We start from the raw sequence: 20,967 nt of genomic DNA, 5'->3' as shown, positions 1-20,967 counted from the left end.
ATGAGATGATGTTTTTACATCACAACCCACAGGCAAGGGTGTAGCCTAACCCCTGCTTTCCAGTCCAGGCATTTCTGCCTTTCTATCCAACAAGGGGCCCTTTAAAGTCCACCTTGGGTGTCTCAAGTCGGCCCACAGCTCTGTCAGTTCCTTGGGGTGTCACTCTGCAAAACAAAATGTACTGGTAATTCCCAAACAGGGTCTCTAAGCAAACAGTTACTTAAAGTGGAGCAGAGCAGGGTTCCTTTTATAATGATAAAGCACAGAGAGCAAGCAAAATGGAAGCTCGAAAATACATCCAGGGAGGGATGAGCTGTACAATTAGCCCATATATCGAGACAGAACTAGAAACAGACACTTAACAATAAAGCTTGGAAGACAGTAATTAGAGGAATTTGGTAGCATGATTTGAACAAGACATTTGATTTGATATAAAAAATAACCTAATCAAGGGTTTTTAAAAGAGTTTTATCATGAAGAGGATTTCATAAACATTCATTTCGTATTATTTTCATGATGTTGACATATATCTGCCAATAAAATGGAGCCTCCATGTGAATAATAATATGAAATGTAATGGTTATTTAGGAAATTATACTGCAAACATGTGCAACACAGCAGACAGCAACAGTAATTCATGTGTTTTGTTGTAAACTATTCAGTAACACTGAAGGTGGGCTCTATTTTAATGATCTCAGCAGTATGTGGTATTCTGAGCTGTTGCAGTTTATATCAATTGAATAGAACTCCGTGGGTACATATTGTAGATAAGCCCAAGGCTCCAATGTGAAGCTAGGACAAAGGCAAATGCATATTTTTTCTGGGAAGAACAATTCTAACAATACTAAAAAGCAAGAAATGACTTAATGGCAGGAAGCAGACATTTAAGTTTTTTTAGTTTTATACTGAAATGTGTCCTGTTGCGTTTTCCCATGCTTTAGGGTGTTTTGTGGAAAGCTTAAACCAAGCAAACAATACTACACTGTGAAAGAGAATAGGGATCTTAAAGATTATATTATATGTCCGATGCCAAACAGGATTTAAGCATTTGGACAATTCCTGAAAGCCCTTTTCATGTTTACACATGACTGATTTAGAAAGCGTAGCTTATTTTGTTTTACTAAAATACACACTTTTTAAATGTGTTCCTTTGTGTTTGTGTTTTTCATTTCAATTTCTACAGACATATTCGTTTTTAAATCCTTCTCCCCGTGAAGCCTGTGGCAAGGACATTATTTAGTTATGTGAGAATCTGTGGATATGAGGACGTGACTGTCAATCTGTCTTTAGGTATTTATGTATGTCGCACTTACATTTATACATATACAGTATCTGAAGAACAGCTCATCCAACTTGATGAAACTGGGTTAACAACATTGGTTTTTGGTTGGTGGTTGTAAGTCGTAGGTCATGATGATCCAGTCAAAAGACTTCTCTTTTTGTTTATCAGTTGCTTAATGTATTGCTGAACATTTACTTATTAATGCATGCCAGCATACTTATCCTGGAAGGCTGTTTTCTAACATAAATCTAAAGTACTGCTTCATGAAACTAAATGATATTTATTTAGAGTTTAGAGTTGTAACTGATACACGTGAGATCAACAGTTATATATTTTAGGGTTACCATATGGCTCCAGATTAACCGGACGCTTTGAGACAGACCGGGATTTCAAAATTCCCCCTAAATTGAAAGTAATTCACGTTTAAATGAGCTCCACCTTTGCTGAGATTAATCCTGCTGTGGTGGAATTGCTTGGGCGCAGCAAACAAGTCACACTGATCAGCTGCTTCTGATCAGATCTTAATGAACGAATAGCTAATTTATCGATAGAGCAACGAGACGATGATGCGATTGTATTTGCAGAATAATATGGGCGATTGAATTTTAACAAACAGAAAAAAATAGCGACTGGCTGCAATTCATTCTTAGTATAATACAATTAATTGACGCGCATGCGGGTATTTAAGCACCATTCTTAATTGTAGCTAAGGATGGTTCATTTACACCATTTATTTCAATTTAGGGGCAAGTTTGAAATCCCGTTCTGTCTCAAAGCGTCCGGTTAATCTGGAGCCACATGGTAACCCTATATATTTAGGTGTATATTTAGATTTTATTAACAGAAACCTACCGGTAGTTATGGTAAATGTGGCCTGTATTTCTGTGGGTGATTTTGTTTTCATTTTTAAATTTTATAATCCCATTAGTATCAGTATTTTTGAAATTCTTTACTACTATGAAATAGAGAATAGGAGTATAAACCTTCTTCCACAATGTTGTATCCAGGCAATCCGCCATCTTGCCTGCACTTGCCAACTAAACTTGAATTCTTCAAATCATAGGAAACAACATCACATTATTGCAGTCTATCAAGGCCTTGTGTCCATTTGTTCCCATATAGGCTGAAACAATCGTTGCATAGGACCCAGTTTAACATACGCACTTCCAATTGCATTTTTACTTACAGTATATGAGAACCGCTAATTGTGATAAAACATGCTTTTGGCATTCTTGGTAACACAAGTTATTGAAAGTATCAGAATAATGTATGGCACTGTGACAGGGCGAGTGCAACCGTTTCTCCTCCAATCCGAGGTTGCCACATTGCTTCTCTTCTGGGTTGATGATTTGGTGTACCGTAGCTCTGCCCCCCTCCATCCCTGGGAATGAATTGTCAGGCCATCCAGTCTGGGGCACTCTGGTCCCTTTACACAGCACCCTCAGAGGTCGGGAGAGAGATTTATAACCAAGAATCATTCTTTCTCTGTCACATGTATATACTGAAGACTGCTTCACTAACAAGTTGTTTAGCCTTCCTGTATTCAAGGGAATCAACCAGAGTTAAACAGTAGTGATTTTTCTGCACTTTTCCTTGCCTACCTTAGGCAAACATACACATCTGGGCTACAACCTTCTTATATGAAAAACAACAAATAGCAACCAATTTGCAAAATGTATCATTTTCGTTTAAGTTATTATGCTTGGTTTTGGTCAGAAACGGTCAATCATGCGGAATTCAAGTTATAATTATGATGAAAGTTTCACACACTGCTCTGAACTGAATGACTGACCGAATCTGACATAAACAAATCAAGGTTGCCAACCTTGTAATGTTGTTTTTACTGACATACAGATTTACAGTAGCCCTTTTTGTTGACATTTGCTGACTTTTAAAAAATAAATAAATAAATACATAAGCTGAAACAATAAAATACATTATAAAATAGGCTAGTTTTGTGTGCTTGCATTTCTTATTTACTTCTTATGGTCATATATGCATACATTTGCAAACTGGATCATTTGCTTCGTTGGTCTGAAGCTGGTGCTGTTTCTAACAGCAGTCTTGATAGTCAGAATGTCTGTAGACAGTTGATTTCTTACGTCTGTTCATCTGAGAAAAGAACTCGTTCTAATTCTACAGTACTGTCTGGCAAAGCCAACATATTAATGGCAACCTTGGTAAGTGTAGGAAAACAGGCCAGTTTTCATCAGCTGCCAGATCCTGTCAAAGATCCGCCAAGTCAGTCTCTCATTACTGCATAAATTCCATCTAGGCTATCCAGCATATTCCCCATAACAATCTGTGGTAAAAGCATTGCGATTGAAAGAATGTTTACACCGCTTTAGTTCTTATTCTTCCCGTTGCTTATGTTTACGCTTTGCTGCCCCTGAAAGACACATCGTTTGCTTTATTCAAACAAAATCAAAGTGACTACCTGGAATTTATTTGTGTCGGCGTGCAGGAAGTGAGAGAGAGTAAATTCCGGGTCAGCCAGTTTGATTTTGTGGGAACACAAGTGAGGTACACTGCCTCGGTTGAAATGTCAGCGAGGGAAGTTCTTCGAGTTCCGCAATTCCGTATCTTTTGGGCCCATCCCCATGACTTTGGGTCCTAGGCAGCTGCCTAGTTTGCCTATCTGTTAATCAGGCCCAGCCTGCATCTCTAATTGGCATGTTATTTCTCAAATCCCTGGACAGTGGAGGTTAAACCATACAGTAATAAGCAGGTGGATGTACAAGTACTGCTATTCTAATTTTAAATGTCTTGATTTTGTTTCAATTGAAAGGGGCAGGCATTCAAGTGCTCTGTCCTTTGCAGTGAAGAGAGTGGTGAAGTGCCGTTGAAATCTAAAGTGAACAGAAATAAAATGCATGAGCAGTGCAAAACCGATTCTCAATGAAAGGCTTAGTGACATTTTCAGACAGTGAGATACAGTCAGCTTCCATAATGCCAGAAACAAAATGACTTAACAGGTCGGGATTTTGTACTACAGACGTTTAAACTCAACATGTGTGCTCAGAGTATTTTACTATTTGTCCTAAATGTAGTCTTCTAAAACTATATTCGTGATTTCTAATGCATATCATGGAGCATAAACATGTTTGATTTATATTAACTGAGTATAAATTAACATGAACTACAATAAGTAAGATAATAACCTGTAATAATATTATTATTATTATTATTATTATTATTATTATTATTATTATTATTATTATTATTATTTCTTTCTTTCTTAGCAGACGCCTCAGTTTCCTAGTAAGCTTATAATGATTAGGTTATGTTTAGGGCAATAATGCTGCATTACTTAAAATATCTTTTAAAATCATTATTCTTTATTTCTGATAATTGGTGCCTGGTGGTTTCCATTTTGTTTTTAGTGATTTTTCTCATCAAACACCCAAACCTCAATTTTGGATTGAAGGTGTAGTAACAAAAGCATAACAACATTCCGACAAGTCACTTGTTGTTCTCCTGTTTGTTTAACAACCTCTTTTTTATTTTCTCTTGCATGCAGTCTGTGTTATTTTATAATCTTCAGTTATTATGTGCTTTTGGTAAATTTTAATGAACATTTAAACGCTTTGCAATGTCAGCGTTTAAACGTTTAAACCATATCTACATACACACACTCTCTCTTTATATTAAATTCTGATACTGACAGCCCTGGTTAGTATTTTTAAGTAAATAAACCCTAAATAAGCAAATAACGTTTTAACATCGCAAAGACTTAACTACAAAGTAAAAAAAAAAAAGTATATATTGAAATGTTTATATTTATGGTTGTAATTAAAGTTGCTAGTGGATATATAACTATATACATACATATTATTGAACACATTTTTGGATAGTATAATGTTTTTAGAATAGTGTGTTTCTTAAAGGTTCATTTAACAACAAAAAAACAGGAGCCTGTTCCGTTTTTTTATTATTATTATTATTATTATTATTATTATTATTATTATTATTATTATTTTATGTTATTATTTTTTTTTTTTTACATATAAGTAACTTTGCCCAAAATTATATGGTTTTTAAAAAAAAAAAGAGATGAACATCACCCACTGTACAGCGCAAATGCAAAATAGCTACAGGAAAGCGAGTTGTACTTACAATTGAAAAAAAGTTGGAAATACTTTCACTTGTGGAAAAGGCAATTAACAGCGATAAAATAGCACAATATTTTGGAATTTTAAAGAGCACTGCTGCCTGCTATTAAAAAGTCTGCCTCAGAGATTTAAAAGTTTGTGGTCTTTTATAGTAGTGGTGGGATTTTTGAGATCTATTGTTGCTCGAGACGAGTACTTGAGCATTACAATTTCCGAGTACTCGAATCAAACGCCACTCTCCTCTACATACTGCACTAATATACATAAACCTCCCAAACATTGCCACGTCCTATTTTAAATGTCAAACTAACATACAATCAAGTAATATATTATGTGATTAATGTAATGTTTGCCGCCTTGTGCAGTTAATTGTATATGGTCAAGTATTACTAAATAACGTAAAGTATTCAAATTCACGTATCCACACAACTTTACATTAAATTGTAAAAAGAGATGCCTGGCCTACCTGTTTGAACTGTGCATCAGGGGTCCTTTACTTTAGTGCAGTAGTTCCAACATACAAATAAAAACTGTACTAAACATAAACGGCCGTACGGTCCAAAAGCTTACATAACAATTTCAAGTGAAAAAAGCCTTCCACCTATGGGAAGATTGGGGAATGGGGTCCACGAGTCTGGTAATTGCAACTTTTTCTCTCTTTGAAAGTTTTGTATGAACAGCTGCAGCACGATTTTCTTTAAGTTTTTTCCAGGCTCGCTGTTATTGTTTTATGGGTCGGCACATTAGTGGGATAATCTTACATCGATTTCAGAAATGCAGCATTCACGATTCACACGCAGTGTCCTCATAGGGCATAACGTGATCACGCCCTGTTCGGCCAAATCTATAGCAAATGTTGTTATGGATGTTTGCTTTTTATTACCATCAGTAGCTCCAACCACAATAATTCTGTTTTCATTTCAAATTGTGAAGCATTGGACTTGTGTTTTTGTGGTACAGCAATTTAGTTTGGCATAATTATTTACATACCACGGTTTTCTCGCTTCCTTTCTTTAGAGATGCCATTTTAAATATAGAACAAACAGAAAAAAACACTTGTCATTAACGTTATTACCCCGCTGTTGAATTGATACCATACCACGCCTACTACAGGCATAAACACACAAACAGTGCACCATCAATCTTTCTGTTGCACCAATTAGAAAAACTACTTGGAGGCAATTGCCAAACCCCTTCCTTTTTATAATATCCACCCTTACTATGGCACTAGAGCAGTCTGATATGCAACAGACTACTGATGATAAATGACTAAAATTAATGCATAATAAAATATGCGTTTGATGACATTTGTCACATGACCGGTTATACGTCTAGCATATTAGTAAACGTTTAACCACTTCTTTAGAGTTTAAACGTTTAAAATTCCCATCCCTAGTTATTAGTGTCCCTTATGGTTGTTGATACGTGCACCTTTGTTTCTTGCTGGTGTGAACCAGTTGTGAACTACATTTCTTAACGTGTTTGTAAGCAAGTTGTTAATGCTTAAACAGCCTTTTTGGGCCACAGAAACGTTTTTGTATTTGCCAGAAGGTTGAGATCATGATGATTTCTCACTTTTGACACTACTAACTACTGTACATATTCCAAAATATAAAAGTACATTTAAAAAGAAAAGTTTTGTACCTGAAGAAACACATAAGAACATAAGAAAGTTTACAAACGAGAGGAGGCCATTCAGCCCATCTTGCTCGTTTGGTTGTTAGTAGCTTATTGATCCCAGAATCTCATCAAGCAGCTTCTTGAAGGATCCCAGGGTGTCAGCTTCAACAACATTACTGGGGAGTTGGTTCCAGACCCTCACAATTCTCTGTGTAAAAAAGTGCCTCATATTTTCTGTTCTGAATGCCCCTTTATCTAATCTCCATTTATGACCCCTGGTCCTTTTTTCTTTTTTCAAGTCAAAGAAGTCCCCCGGGTTGACATTGTCTATACCTTTTAGGATTTTGAATGTTTGAATCAGATCGCCGCGTAGTCTTCTTTGTTCAAGACTGAATAGATTCAGTTCTTTTAGCCTGTCTACATCTATGTACCTGAAGAAACACATCTATGAAATGGTGGTGTATTTCAGCTAGCAATATACTCAATGTCTTCTACGCTCTATTTGTCTTTTCCCACTAGAATATGTGGTGGTTTTATATAATATCATTAATAATGTTCTTTATGCACGGTTTCCATAGTAATTGACCTATAAGATTTTGTTGACATGTTTTGCTTTCATTGGGAGGGAGAAGCTGTCACAGCAAATCCAAATGAGTCTCATTAAGACTGGCCCAAGAGGTAAGCTATCTAACTAAACATAGCACTGGAGCTTGTGCTTAGACATCCAAGACACTTTTAACCTTCTTTTTTCCCATCCTTCGTGCATTCATTTCCAAGCAACTTTCCATATCTTGGTGAGCAAAAAATGATTGCTATTGTTTTTTGGTCAAGTGTAACCCTACAAAAATGATCTTTTATCAAAATGAACCTTTTTATTATATGCCGTTAATTTTCAATTTTGCTGTGGACGTTTAATCACTAAGTTACTGTACATGGTTGCCGATTGTATTGAACAGTACACTGCATAATCCAGGAGTACTTTTTTTGTCATTAAAATTGATGGTGTCTTTTTTGGTTACTTGAAAATCGCTTAAAGAAAAATAAACTGCTGTATTTATAAAACGTATTACCATACAGTAGAAACAATCGTTGCCATAGCAACAGCTTGCTATATAATGCTTTTCTGGAAAATGAACTGCGTTTGGTTGACTTGCTTGACTTTATTGAACAGCAGGGGAACTATGTGTAGCTGCAAACATAATGTTCAATCGGAAATTTGGTCGGACAGAACTTGACGCAACATTTAAACATAATAAAACATGTTCTTTTTTGATAGACTGAAGGAAGATGATGCCAAGAAGGATTACATGAATGTGTAAACAGCCAGTCCACCAATCAATCAAATAACAACCGAGTTCTTTAGCAAATTGGGAACACAAATAAACTCAAAACTCAGAAACTAACCAAGAAACACATTTTACACCGGTAACAGCAAGCAAATGGATTCATTGTTTTAAACCAAAGCAACTGAATTGAGTCTGTTTGTAACAGACCCCAATTTGTAGCAACTATACCAGTAGATATTGCGGTAGGCTGTTTCTGTTATGAATTATTGAGGATAGTCATATGGTTTGTATTATTATATGACGTTTTTTTTTTTTTTTTTAAAGCTTGATTGGGTGTTGCTTGGCATATGAGATCAAATAAGTGAATCGAGAGAGCAATGAGTAGCTGAGATTACAGTGAAACTCTAATAACGTGGAACAAGACAGTTAGCATTTCCCCTGGATTGCATCAGCTACTTATTTTTAGGGGTAATCCTGGGATAACTACTTATATGTGATTAATGCAATCCAGGCTGATTCCTCACTCCCTAGTGCTGTAAATTGCTCTAAAAGTCCAGCTGGGGATTTATCCTGGTGGGACATAGTTTTGTCTTGTATAGTTAATAAGGTAGGAACCTTTGGTACTGGGGTAGTTCAGTTGCACCTGGAAGTGTTACGATAGCTGGGGGACATATATATATCTATATATATATATATATATATATCTATATATAGATAGATAGATAGATAGATAAGACCCTGCCAGTAGTCAGTGTTAAGAGAGTGTGTCTCTAACAAGCAAGTAAAGAAGCCATCGTCAGTTTTGATTTAGATTTTCCCCCTTAATAAATCGTTGCTGTGTAATTTGTCTCCCTGAACTCACACTATATAACACTAGGTTTTGTGTTGTGAGCTCAACAGTTTAGTGGTGTCATTTGTGGCTGGTAATTCATCATTTGCTATAAACACCGAACATACAGAATTCATTTAAACTCTTTGAGGTTGTTATGCAGCTGGCATCTGCAGATTTTGAGTGGAATATGTACTTGGAATGTTTCAACACAATGGCCAATTCTTATTGAAAATGACTTATTATAAAAAGCTGAATGTATTATTGCCAGCGAGGCCTACTGGCCTCTGCAATCTTACAATGCCAGACACTGTCTTGGTTTCCCCCTAGGCAATTTAGACAGTGTGAGGTTGCCGAACAGTTACAGTAATGGTGAGCAGAAAGCAGGACAAGAAGTCCAAGATGGAAGGTGCAATATTTAACCATTTATTATCAAAACAACAACAAAACAAAACAAGGACAAACCTGGAAAAATAAATAGAGCTCTTCAAATAGTTAATTAATAATCAGGCCAAATACAGGGTTAAGATCAGCTTTAACAGAGGATTAGCTTGCCTCTAGCCTCTGCAGACATCAAAACAGTTACTGAGCTCCTGTCTGCTGCTGCTGTTGCTACTTCTTTAGGCTATTAAATCACAATTACCAAAACCCACCCCACTACTGCCTAGATGAGCTTATATACTCTGACTATCATCAGCCCCACCCTCTAAGCTCATCCAAGCGAGAAGGGAGTCATTATTTCAAAATATTGTATAATACATTTAATTTGCATACATTACATAAAACCAAATAAAGTACATTAGAATGGCCATTAGATTTTAATTTCTTTTCGTTCTGATTTTACTGATATTATTTCTAACATAGGTATTTTCCTATATCACTAAAATTACTCACACGCTCGCCCCCGCAGCGTGTCACTCGCGGCAGCCCAAAACAAACAAACCATGGCCGAATTCAAAGGTAAGTTGTTTTCTTTTTACTGTGTATTTTCTATTTTAAAACACCACTCCTCCTGCAATATTCTTCCAACAAAAGTCTGCACCTTTTCATTTAAAGAATATGAGCATTTTGCCGTGTTTACACAGATTACAAACTTTTCTTTCTTTTTCTTTTCACATCTTTATTTTTCTTGTCACAGGTCTCCCGTCAACAACACCAATATCCCCTCCTACGGGTAAGTACACTGATTTCAATACTTTTGCAATACAATGTACAATTAGAAATTCAAAGTACCAGGAGTTAGTACAGTTAATGTTTTGTTCCAGTCCTTGTAACACCATTCAGTCCTTCTTAAACAGTGTAGTGTTAAACACACTACGATGAAGCAGCAATGTTAGCTCTCATTGATTTAAGTGAAGGTTGGAATTAACAGCTCCCTCACAGACAGTTAGTGATCCCATGTCCTTTCCTCTCTCTTATATTCTCTCTAAATTAATCAATTCATACATTGCAAAGCGTAGTCCAACAATTAGAAAGAGGTTAATGTCCTCACCTAGCGCTAATGTACAGTACAGTAATTGTCTCTTCTCTACACTCATGTATACATGTGGGGCTGCCCTGACAGTGATGTAAATTAAAAAATATATGAGCTTGCTATTTCTTTTCCCCCATTGCTACTTACTGGTGTGTTTGTTCATTTTTGCTGCTTATGATACAGAGCTGCTCATTTCAAATATCCCTAGTAGTGTCCTGCGGTTTCATGATCTTGTTTTTTCGGAAGAACACAGACCCCAGGAAGCAGGTGCTTTTTCTTCAAAACTCATGTTTGAGGGACTCAAATTCTGTTAAATACTTCACAATGAACACAGAGACTTATTTTAATGTTTCAGTGTTTATTATTTTTTATTGTAATTGTATTGTCATTTTTATTTTGTAGTTTGACTGTTTGGGCCTGTGTTTTATAATAGCGTTTTGAGGCGTCTCAAAACAAAAAGAGCTTTAAACGTAGGAATTTGTTGTTGTTGTTTTTGTAGTTACACCCAGTACAGCTTAAGGAGTAAAAACAGTACTCCCATGATGCAGCACCTATAGAGTTTGATCACTTCTATGATTCTAATAAATATCCTTCTTGAGCTCTGTTCTGGTCGATACACCTTGCGTTCCATGCTTGCGTTCCTGTGTGTTGATTAACTCCTTACTATAGGTGACCTGATTCTTTTGAAGCCATTGTCTTCCTATTTAAGTCACCAGGTGAGTCTAACAGCAAGGAGACAGATTCCTTAAAGATACAGTGTAACATTGACTCATAACGTATGAACTTTATTTTTTAAATAATTCTTAATAAATTGGCCACTGTCTTCTCTACATGGTCTTGTGTGTCAGTGAATATGAATTAACGTGGAATTAATGATTGTTGCTTATTCTATGTTTCAAGAGTAAACTTTCCTTTTGCATGTCTTATAGTTTTTAGTAGTTTTCTGTCTCCTACTAGCTTTCAGCTAAATGTATCTGCTGTGCCATGAGTGTTACTCCTCATTTCATAAAGCCAAGTGAGGCTGGCCTTTATTTCAACCACTGGCTCCACCTGCTCCCAGTATCACATGACCATATGGTAGGATGTGTCGACACTGGACAGATGTAGTGAATTCCTCTGAAAGCGAGTTCGAGGCATACAACATTAAAAGTTAATGGATAACCAGTTGAAGCTATTTTAAAATCGTTAACTGGTGTGTGAAACAGTGCTGTTCTTGCCTCCACTGGGTTTTAAAGCAGGTTTTGTATCAGACACATGTCTGGAAAACACAACTAATATATGTTGTGTTCAAGGAGGAACTTGTTGCTGACTTTTAGAGCCAGACAAATCAATACAGAGGAGTCAACGTGGGAGAGTCAGCAAACATAAGAGGAGTATTCAATCTGGAGATGTGCATGCATTCAATAATTCTATTTTATTTATGTGCTGGTTAATACCCTACAGGGACGTTAAGGGCAGCAGTAGCAGCACAAACATCGAAGACAAGCTTAAAGTTAGGTATGCTATTAAAACTTCTATAAATATTCAAAGGATACAAACTTGAACCAGTCGATTAGGAAATATAATTCAAGGTCTCTTAAACACTGCCAAGGTGTGCATTGTTTTTGTAACTCCGTAAAACAGCATGTCTTGAAATCAGAAGGATGCAGCCTTTATGTTACTGTATACAAACATGTTCTTGGACTACAGTTATAGTGGCATTGCAATTTTGATTTAATTCAGGCCTAATTCTCATAAGGAAGCTTTCTGGTTGTTGTTTTGGGGGAAATTATTAAACCAATGCAGTACTGGAAATCGAAAACACAAGGAATTTAGTCCCATTACATTGTCTTAACTTGAGTTTCCATAACTTTTTGCACAACTTTATTCATAATTACAATTTCACGTTGCACATTTAAACAGAAGTAAGCATCTGAAGAGACTTAGAAGAGGCCTAAGACAAGAATTGAATTTCATTTTTTAAGAGTCTAATACAATTTTGTATTCAGGACTATAGTACAACCAGCCAGTTTACTGCATTTTTGTATCCATTAAACTCTGTACAGGAGTATGCTGCCCTCACATTTAGCAACTCGATGTTGAAAGCTCTGTGCTCCAAAGCTAGCAAATTAAGCACGGCTGTGTTAAATTCTTTCATAAACACCATTCATGTGAACTCAGACACAGCCAATTAAGGCCTTTATGCAGTCAATTGGAGTGGATTATGGCGCTCTATCAGATTGAAGGCGTTTTGGCTCGCTTCCTAACAACACATGGTTCATAAATTGTAGACACGCTGTCAGAGGTCTCTGACCTATCCATTCCCAGGGAATAAAGCATAATGTATTTCATTGGAAATAAATGATTGTAAAAGGAAGAGTTGTGATTTTTTGGTGTTCTCCATTGTGAGAGTTCTTCCAGGCTTGAAGTGCCCCCTGTAGTGAGGGGATGCGACTGGAGCTGCAGGAAGGCAGTCAGTGTGTGGAGGCTCTCGGGGGTTCCAAACCGGTCACCTTTCCAGCCCAAGCCTGGGAAATTGAGATCTGGAAGATTGATCTAAAAAGGCATATTCCCAATCACATAAGAAGCTGGAATGCCTCGATTTGATATATAGAGAGATGGGAGTGTGCTCAAGCATGTCAACCTGGGGTCATTCTAGCACCACTATTAATGTACACTAAACCCTATGATGGACAAGATCCCCACCCCAATCCCTAGTACACTGCTTTACTGAAAGAACCCAAGTGAAAGCAAAACAACCTAATAACAGGGCATTAAAAAGAGGTACTAATTTATCAGGAGCATCTATCACAATTAATCACAACATCCAATGTGCTTCCGTACTGGCTGGTATATGCGTATAGACCTAATTTCTAAACAAGGCCATGGTTGCAAAAGGTCTTCCTGGTTACATAAATAAAAGACAGCTGTTAATGGTTTGCATTCAGGAATATTTACTATCCCCACCCCCAGTATTGTCTGCTGCATTGACTTTTGGGAATGCTCAGTAACAGAGCTGTTACCATGGTTACAGGGTCCAGGTCTCATCACTGTGAAGTAAAAACTGTTCTCATTATGGTACAATACATCACTGCCAGTCTCTCGGCACCTGCCCCAATATGTTTATCACGGTCGCAAGGTAGCTTAAGAAGGAAATAACTGGCACAGAATAATAGTGTGTTTTAAGGTCAATTATGGTACTTCAGGGACAGAGTGAAGTGAAATATACAGTAAAGCAATTCTCAGTCCAAGGAAGGTGGTGCTTCGTGTATAGGAAGTGACCCACAATAGTTTTGGTGTGGAGGTTTGCGTGGAGAATCCAAAGTCCTTGTTCAATGACAGGTTGCCATTTCCTGTTCTTTTGGTATTCCCCTGGTTGGGTCAAGGTTTAATTGATTGTTGGAGTCATGAAACTGATGCCTCTGTGTTTCCAACATAGAGAATGCGTTGTGAGGTAAACTAGAGCTTCTAGAGCCAACGTGGAGTGTAGTTCCATGACCTCATGGACTGTATAAAGTCCAAACAGACCTCATTGTCTTCAGCATATTTTTGAAAATGTGTGAGCTGCAATTAAAACAGTACCAACAAAGCATTTGGTTGGTTTGAATATTCTTTCAAAATTCTGGTATCCTATATTGAAATAATACATTTTAGTGTTACCTTTTACTCTATTGCAGTAAAGAAAGGAACACAAGTAAACCTAGCATTACTAAGGAGAGATATTGATTTTTTTTTTATTTCACGTATTTACAGGCAGCCATGATTACAGTTGAAGGTGCAACATTTTCCCAAATCAGATATTCACAAAGAAGAGTATGCTATAATATGCATGTTAACCAAATTCAATTTAAATTGTTCAGTAGCTCTGAGGCCCAAAGTTAGGTTCACAAATAATAATGATGGGACCAAGAATCTTTGAGAATAAAAGGTCCCAAAATGTAAAGAACATTTAAAAGAGGATTGCAAATTATTACAGGGATGCTAAAAGGAAACTCCCTCAGCCAAGTGGACAATGGATTGCCTCAGATAGACAAACGGATATAAGCCAGAGGGATGAAGCCAAATACTTTTCTCAATTAATTTAATGAAAAAATACAAAACTAAATCAGATTCCCAAAGGTTGCTCCTGCCTGCCAACATGTCTGCCTGTGTTGCTTTCTCAGACAATATCTGACAGATAAAAGCAGAAGTCTTTATTTTCCCCTAAGAAAAGGGATTCATTTTCAAATGAGCAAACCAATAACCTTTAGGCGGCACTTTCTGTTCATAAACAAAAATATATGAGAAAGCATGTTTTCTTTTTCTTTTCTACTCAGGCAAGGGATTGGCAGGGTCAGTCTGCTCAAATAGGATAAGCTATGTACATATTACCATGCACTTTTACAACGATTGGGAAAACATGATTGAACGAGTGACAGAATGCATGGGAACCTGCAGAGTTCTCATCAGAAAATCTAAAATTATAATGTATTATTACAAACAGGAGGCTATACGTGGCCTTTTCTAGGTCAGCTTCAGTGACTCTCATCCCGTGCACTTTTATTACAGGACCTTGTAGAAACAACAGGAGCAAAGGCTGGTTCCCTGCTCTTCCTAAGCAGGCCTCATGGCTGAGCGCAACCTGTACTGTTGTTTTCAAGTCCAAGCCAGCCCATGTCTGCTTGTGAGTGAACGACACCAAACTAACCCCAGGATTCAATTTAGCCAAGGCCCTTCCAAATCACAATCCAAAGAACACCCCCAGCCAAACACAGAGCTCTGTGAACTGCTGTAAATGGCCGTAAACAAATGCCAGAGAGATGGGAACAGGCACAGCCAATTACTCCCTGAAATTAGTTAAAGCAAAATTAATTGCATAATTTCAGCTATCCCCCACAGGACCGCTGCAATAATGTATAATGTGTTTGATTTTGCAAGCCAACGTGGTGAAATTCTCTGGACAGAATATTCTATTGAAATATACTACAATAGGAAAGAATGTATGAATATTCATATGAATATTCCAATGTGAAAAATCCATTAACTTCCTCCCTTGTAACACCAGAGACGGCAGATTAGTCAAAACCTGTGCCTATCTACACTTTCTTGATTGACCGTTTTAACATTCGGTGCCATAAATAAGACAGACCCCTTATTCCCAGGCAACACCATTGTTGATTGTTTGTAGAGTATCCCAGCTTGTACGCTAGAGTCGATACTGTATTCTACAGCAGGATAGAAATGTCAATCTGTATTGAATAAATATTCACTTTGATCCCAGATAATGATACTGCTCCAGATAACATAAATGTCAGTCTTACTGTATGCTGGCTGTCATCCAAGTAACTGATAGCAGATGCAGTTAATATGATTAATGAGAATTTGTTTCCCAAGTGACAGCAAGCCATCAACACCTAATTACTTGGGTGATGTGTCACAAACTGCTATGAATACAATTCATTTTTTATTTCGTTCTGAGGCTGTTACTGACGGTGTTGATCTCTGGGCAGCAGAGGACACAGTACATTATAGTTATTTGGCCATTTGATTCAACAAGGGTGGGGAACTGGTGAAGGATATATGAAGGACTTCTGCAGAGTCTCTGAGGCTGATGCAACTATGGCTCCAGCCAAAAGAAAATAAGGAAAACAAATTTTCCAGAATGACAAAATGATAATAGTTTCTGAAATGGTTTAAAAATAAATAAAGAAATCTGGAAATATTATTTAACACTGCCTGGAGCAATGGAAAGAAATAACTAACAAAATACATTCACTGGGACACTAAGCGACAGACTCTTGATATTAAAAAATAAATAAGTGGCATGACCTTTAATGTCTTGCAGCAGAAATTAAAAAGCAAACAAGACAAAATGGAGGGCCATCGTCCAAAGTGCAATTGACACCTGCAGAAACTTTTATTTTATCCACAATATAACATTAAGATTTTAATTTACCTTTAGTAAAATAAAAAATGTAAATACAAATTGCACCTTTTTGGAATAAATATATGTATAAATGTAGCCTTAAAACATCTGCAACTGCACCTGTAGTATTGACTAATTATTTTTCACATACAAAGTCATAGTGGCAGCTATACCAGTGACAAGCAGACGCAAGAAAACAGGTGCAAATCAGAAGAAAATGATAATACATCAGGAGTAAGCATGACTATTCTATATATATATATATATATATATATATATATATATATATATATATATATATATATATATATATAAAAGAGATTCATAGGACATGCATACAAAATTAGTTTGAAATGAACAGACCATAAGAAAATGACTGCAACAGGTATGAAAGTAACTTTCCAAGCCAAGTTGTCATCTGTTGTGTTTAGATTAAAACAGCAATTTTTTATAAATGTTTAAATTATGACTTCTTATATGCTTATTTTAACTGCTTCAGAGTTGCTACAGCTTCAATTGAAGAAAAAAACAAATGTCCCGGTTTTTCACTCTGGAAATCTGGTATGCCTGCAGCTGTAGAAACCAAACTTTATCATAATTCTGTCAGCAGCATGTATAACATTTACAGGTGTCTGTGTGTGTATTGTTTGTATTTAAATGCCTAGTACATACTTGTAGTAAATATAGAGAACAAAGTACAAGATACTGTACATAATCAGATTATAATACCAGTGTAACTTCCCTATAAAACCCTATTCTTCATTCAATGATTACAGGCTACTACTGACGACAGTGCTACACTGTAATCCCTATTGTGACGACAGTACTATCCTGTAATCTCTATTGTGATGACAGATTTTGCTGAGATTTCTGATTACAGGTGCGATCTGAGTTAAGTGGAATGAACTTTTTTTTTTTTTTAACTTTTAAAAATTATCTGACAGTTTCAAAGTGCTTTGAAAGCTCAATAGACCATTTTCAAATAGAAAGCTTATTTAAAAATGAACGGCCTCTCGATTTACCATTTTGTCAGAGGCTGAAAGGCACAACTTTGTAGCATGGTAGCAAAATACCAACACTATAAGGAAAACCATTTCCTCATAGATCAGTGAACTGCGACCGGTAAACAAAACAACGAAACTCTAAGGTACACTTCCAGAGCATTTTTGGTCATAACTGCATTTTTAAGAACTCAAAACTCAGCGTGAAATTTTATAAATCTGATGTTAGCCAAAAGAAAAAGTGAAGATACTAACCAACATCGCCTAATTATTATTATTTAAAAAAAAAAAAAAAAGTAGTTTGTGATTTTTAGTAAAGAACAGATTTGTTTAATTGTATCTCTTTTTGTTTTTGTGCTGGTATTATACAATTGGAGTTCTGTGACATCACAGACGAATCGACGTCCTTTGTGATGTCACGAAACTCCTTGGTGGCTTTTTTCTATCTGATTATGTACAGTAGCTTGTATTTTATTTTGTACCATACCAGCACTAAAAAATAAACACACACACACACACAAATAAAATTAAACTAAACTTTTCTTTACTAAAAATCAAACAAAAAACTACTTTATAATAATTAGTCGCTGTCAGAATAAACTATAATTTGTCTTGGCTTTTTTCATTTGGCTAACATCAGAGCATTCATTAAATTTCACGCTGACTTTAATAATAATACAGCTATGCCCAAAAATGCTCTGGAGGCTTAGTGTTTCCTGTGAATGGCCTTTAGGTGATGCTGCAACACAGACTGTGCCATTGTTGTTGTTTTCTTTCTGTCTTCCGTAGCGACTTACGTGTCCTACAAATAAAATTGTTAACTTTATTATTTTTGCAATGAGGTGCACGAAACAGGGTTTAAAATGTCCTCACAGATTAGATCTGGTTATCCAAATTGTCAGTTTCTTGTGATACTTGAGTCATTCTCAAATGTATTTTAAGAAGAAACTATTTAAGCATTCGCCTTGTGTACCTTAAAGGGTTAGAGGAGACCCGATAAGAGCTGATAATACACTCAACTGATTGCAGGACACCCGTTCACAACAGAAGTCAGATTGTAGTCCCTATTAAAGTTTACCAAGGCACCAAGTGTTGAAGAGCCGAGGATGAGACTGCTTATAGTCATTCTCACTAAATGTCAACACTGCTCTCCTTTACACCTCCATCGCCTTGATAACATTTGGAAAGAGCACCGGGGTTGCCAAGCAACGGACATGGACATGCACTCAGATTTTCGGGGCCAGATTTTAATGTGCTAGCCGGAGATGCATCTCTCTGGCCACAGGAATAAATTAGACATGGTAATGAGCAAGTGAATGAATATGGAGATACCAATAAACAAGCACGTGCTCTGTGTGTCACATGTTTTAATGGTGTCTTGATAATTGCTCTTCCAATTAGTTTGCACATTGCTTAGCACACGTTCTCAAAAGGTGCCGAATCTAGGTTGGTGTGACAATCCTTATGCTTCATAAAAGGCACTGTAGTATTTAGAAAGGCTTAACAGGGGGTGGAGAGGAAACTTAAATTATACTGCCGTTTTACCCTATTATGACCCTAATTTGTCATTTAGACACAGTTATATGTACTGTTGATTTCAAAGCAAATATCGACTGCAGGGGCTTTTTTAAAACAATAAAAATAAGAATGTTCCTGTTCATTCAACCTACTGTCCACACTGCTGGAGTGAACACTCAAGCTCCAATCACTTTCACAGCAGGAGTCTCTGGCAGGAAACTGAAATAAATGCAGTGTTAAAACAACTTGTGTTACCTCTTATTTAAATCGGGATGCATTGTCTTAGAAGTGGCAGGAAGAACATCAGGACTGGTTAATAGCCAGTGTGCACAGTCATTTACTGAAGCTCTGACAGCCTTATAAACATGCATTGCCATGGCCAAGATTAAAACATGATCCCCCCCCACCCCCCATCGATCAGACTTCATTACCCCACTGGGATGCCACCTCCCAGCGGTGGTGGGGCTGATGCTGGCCACTCAGAGGGAGGCTGTGGAGGTGCTGGGTCCCTCTGCTGTGGCCGGTGGGCTGGTCTGCGCTATGCTCCCCTCAGCAGCATAAACAGAGGCTGCTGGGGACATCAGCATCCTGCCCTTCTCCCCCCCAAAAAAAAATTCAGAGGGGTGTTGCATGTTAAGAATAAATTCTGTGCTATGTTGACCATGTCCTGTTCCTACTCTGCAGATCAAAATATGGTCTAAAGGTGAGTTACAGAATTCAAGGCTGGAACCTGCTTCAGACCCCTTTGTGACGTGTTTGGTAGTAGTTATGAAACTCATTGGTTCATCCACTCTACCAGTTTAAATGAAAAAGAAAATGCAATTTGCTTGCACTTAGAAAGATAGTGTTACAAAGTGATAGGGAATTAAATCAAAAGGAGCACAACATTAGTATTTTGATTGATTTCTTTTTTTAAGAAGTATCAATGCTTTCCATTGTATACCCCTAATGATGGTAAATTGAGCAGTAAGATCACATCAAGTTATTGCATTTACAAAACAGAATTTTGACATTAAATGAATAGATGTTGAAGGCTTGCATGATGCACATATTTAAATGACTGAAAGATTACTAACCTGCAAGGCAGCTGTGATCCCACTGCCCTGCTGACAAAGCGCTGCAGGGTGTCAGTTTGAACGAATAGTCGGCTCCATGTATGCGGTTAATTAACAGTGTGTTTCCTGTAACAGAACGTCCTGCCACTGTGACAGGATCATCAACAGGAGAAATCGTCACACTGTATTATATTATCCCCCACCGTGGGGAGGCATATCCTGGAGAGGCGGATATTAGCCTCTTGTTGAAATGACCATCACATTTTTAGTTATATTAAGAAAACTGAGCATCAGATAAATCTTCATCTGGGTGGTCATTCATACAAGTGAATTCTTGATTCTATGAGTCTAGTAATTTGGTCCAATACCTATATACAGACGTGCTCAAATTTGTTGGTACCCTTACAGCTCATTGAAATAATGCTTCATTCCTCCTGAAAAGTGATGAAATTAAAAGCTAATTAGTTTCTTTAATTAGTATCACACATGTCTCCAATCTTGTAATCAGTCATTCAGCCTATTTAAATGGAGAAAAGTAGTCACTGTGCTGTTTGGTATCATTGTGTGCACCACACTGAACATGGACCAGAGAAAGCAAAGGAGAGAGTTGTCTGAGGAGATCAGAAAGAAAATAATAGACAAGCATGGTAAAGGCTACAAGACCATCTCCAAGCAGCTTGATGTTCCTGTGACAACAGTTGCAAATATTATTAAGAAGTTTAAGGTCCATGGAACTGTAGCCAACCTCCCTGGGCGCGGCCGCAAGATTGAAAATCAACCCCAGATTGAACAGAAGGATAGTGCGAATGGTAGAAAAAGAACCAAGGATAACTGCCTAAGAGATGCAAGCTGAACTCCAAGGTGAAGGTACGTCAGTTTCTGATTGCACCATCCGTTGCTTTTTGA

General features: G+C 37.1%; 1 protein-coding gene across 2 annotated transcripts in view; it reads left to right on the top strand.

Annotated features, from left to right (window-relative positions):
* The window catches only part of LOC117434576 (tumor protein p53-inducible protein 11-like), a 60,165-nt gene that overhangs the window by 7,893 nt on the left and 31,305 nt on the right, over positions 1 to 20,967 (top strand). The window contains exon 2 of one of the 2 annotated variants that reach the window (XM_034057156.3): positions 10,268 to 10,303. The exons of the other annotated variant lie outside the window; for it this stretch is intronic. The gene's annotated coding sequence lies outside the window, so the exon portion shown is untranslated. The remainder of the gene's footprint in view (positions 1 to 10,267; positions 10,304 to 20,967) is intronic. 2 annotated transcript variants of the gene reach the window in all.

Source organism: Acipenser ruthenus, chromosome 28, assembly GCF_902713425.1.
Source record: "Acipenser ruthenus chromosome 28, fAciRut3.2 maternal haplotype, whole genome shotgun sequence".
Classification (NCBI taxonomy): Eukaryota; Metazoa; Chordata; class Actinopteri; order Acipenseriformes; family Acipenseridae; genus Acipenser; species Acipenser ruthenus.
The sequence above is the reverse complement of the archived record's forward strand: the minus strand, read 5'-3'. Positions and strand labels throughout refer to the sequence as shown.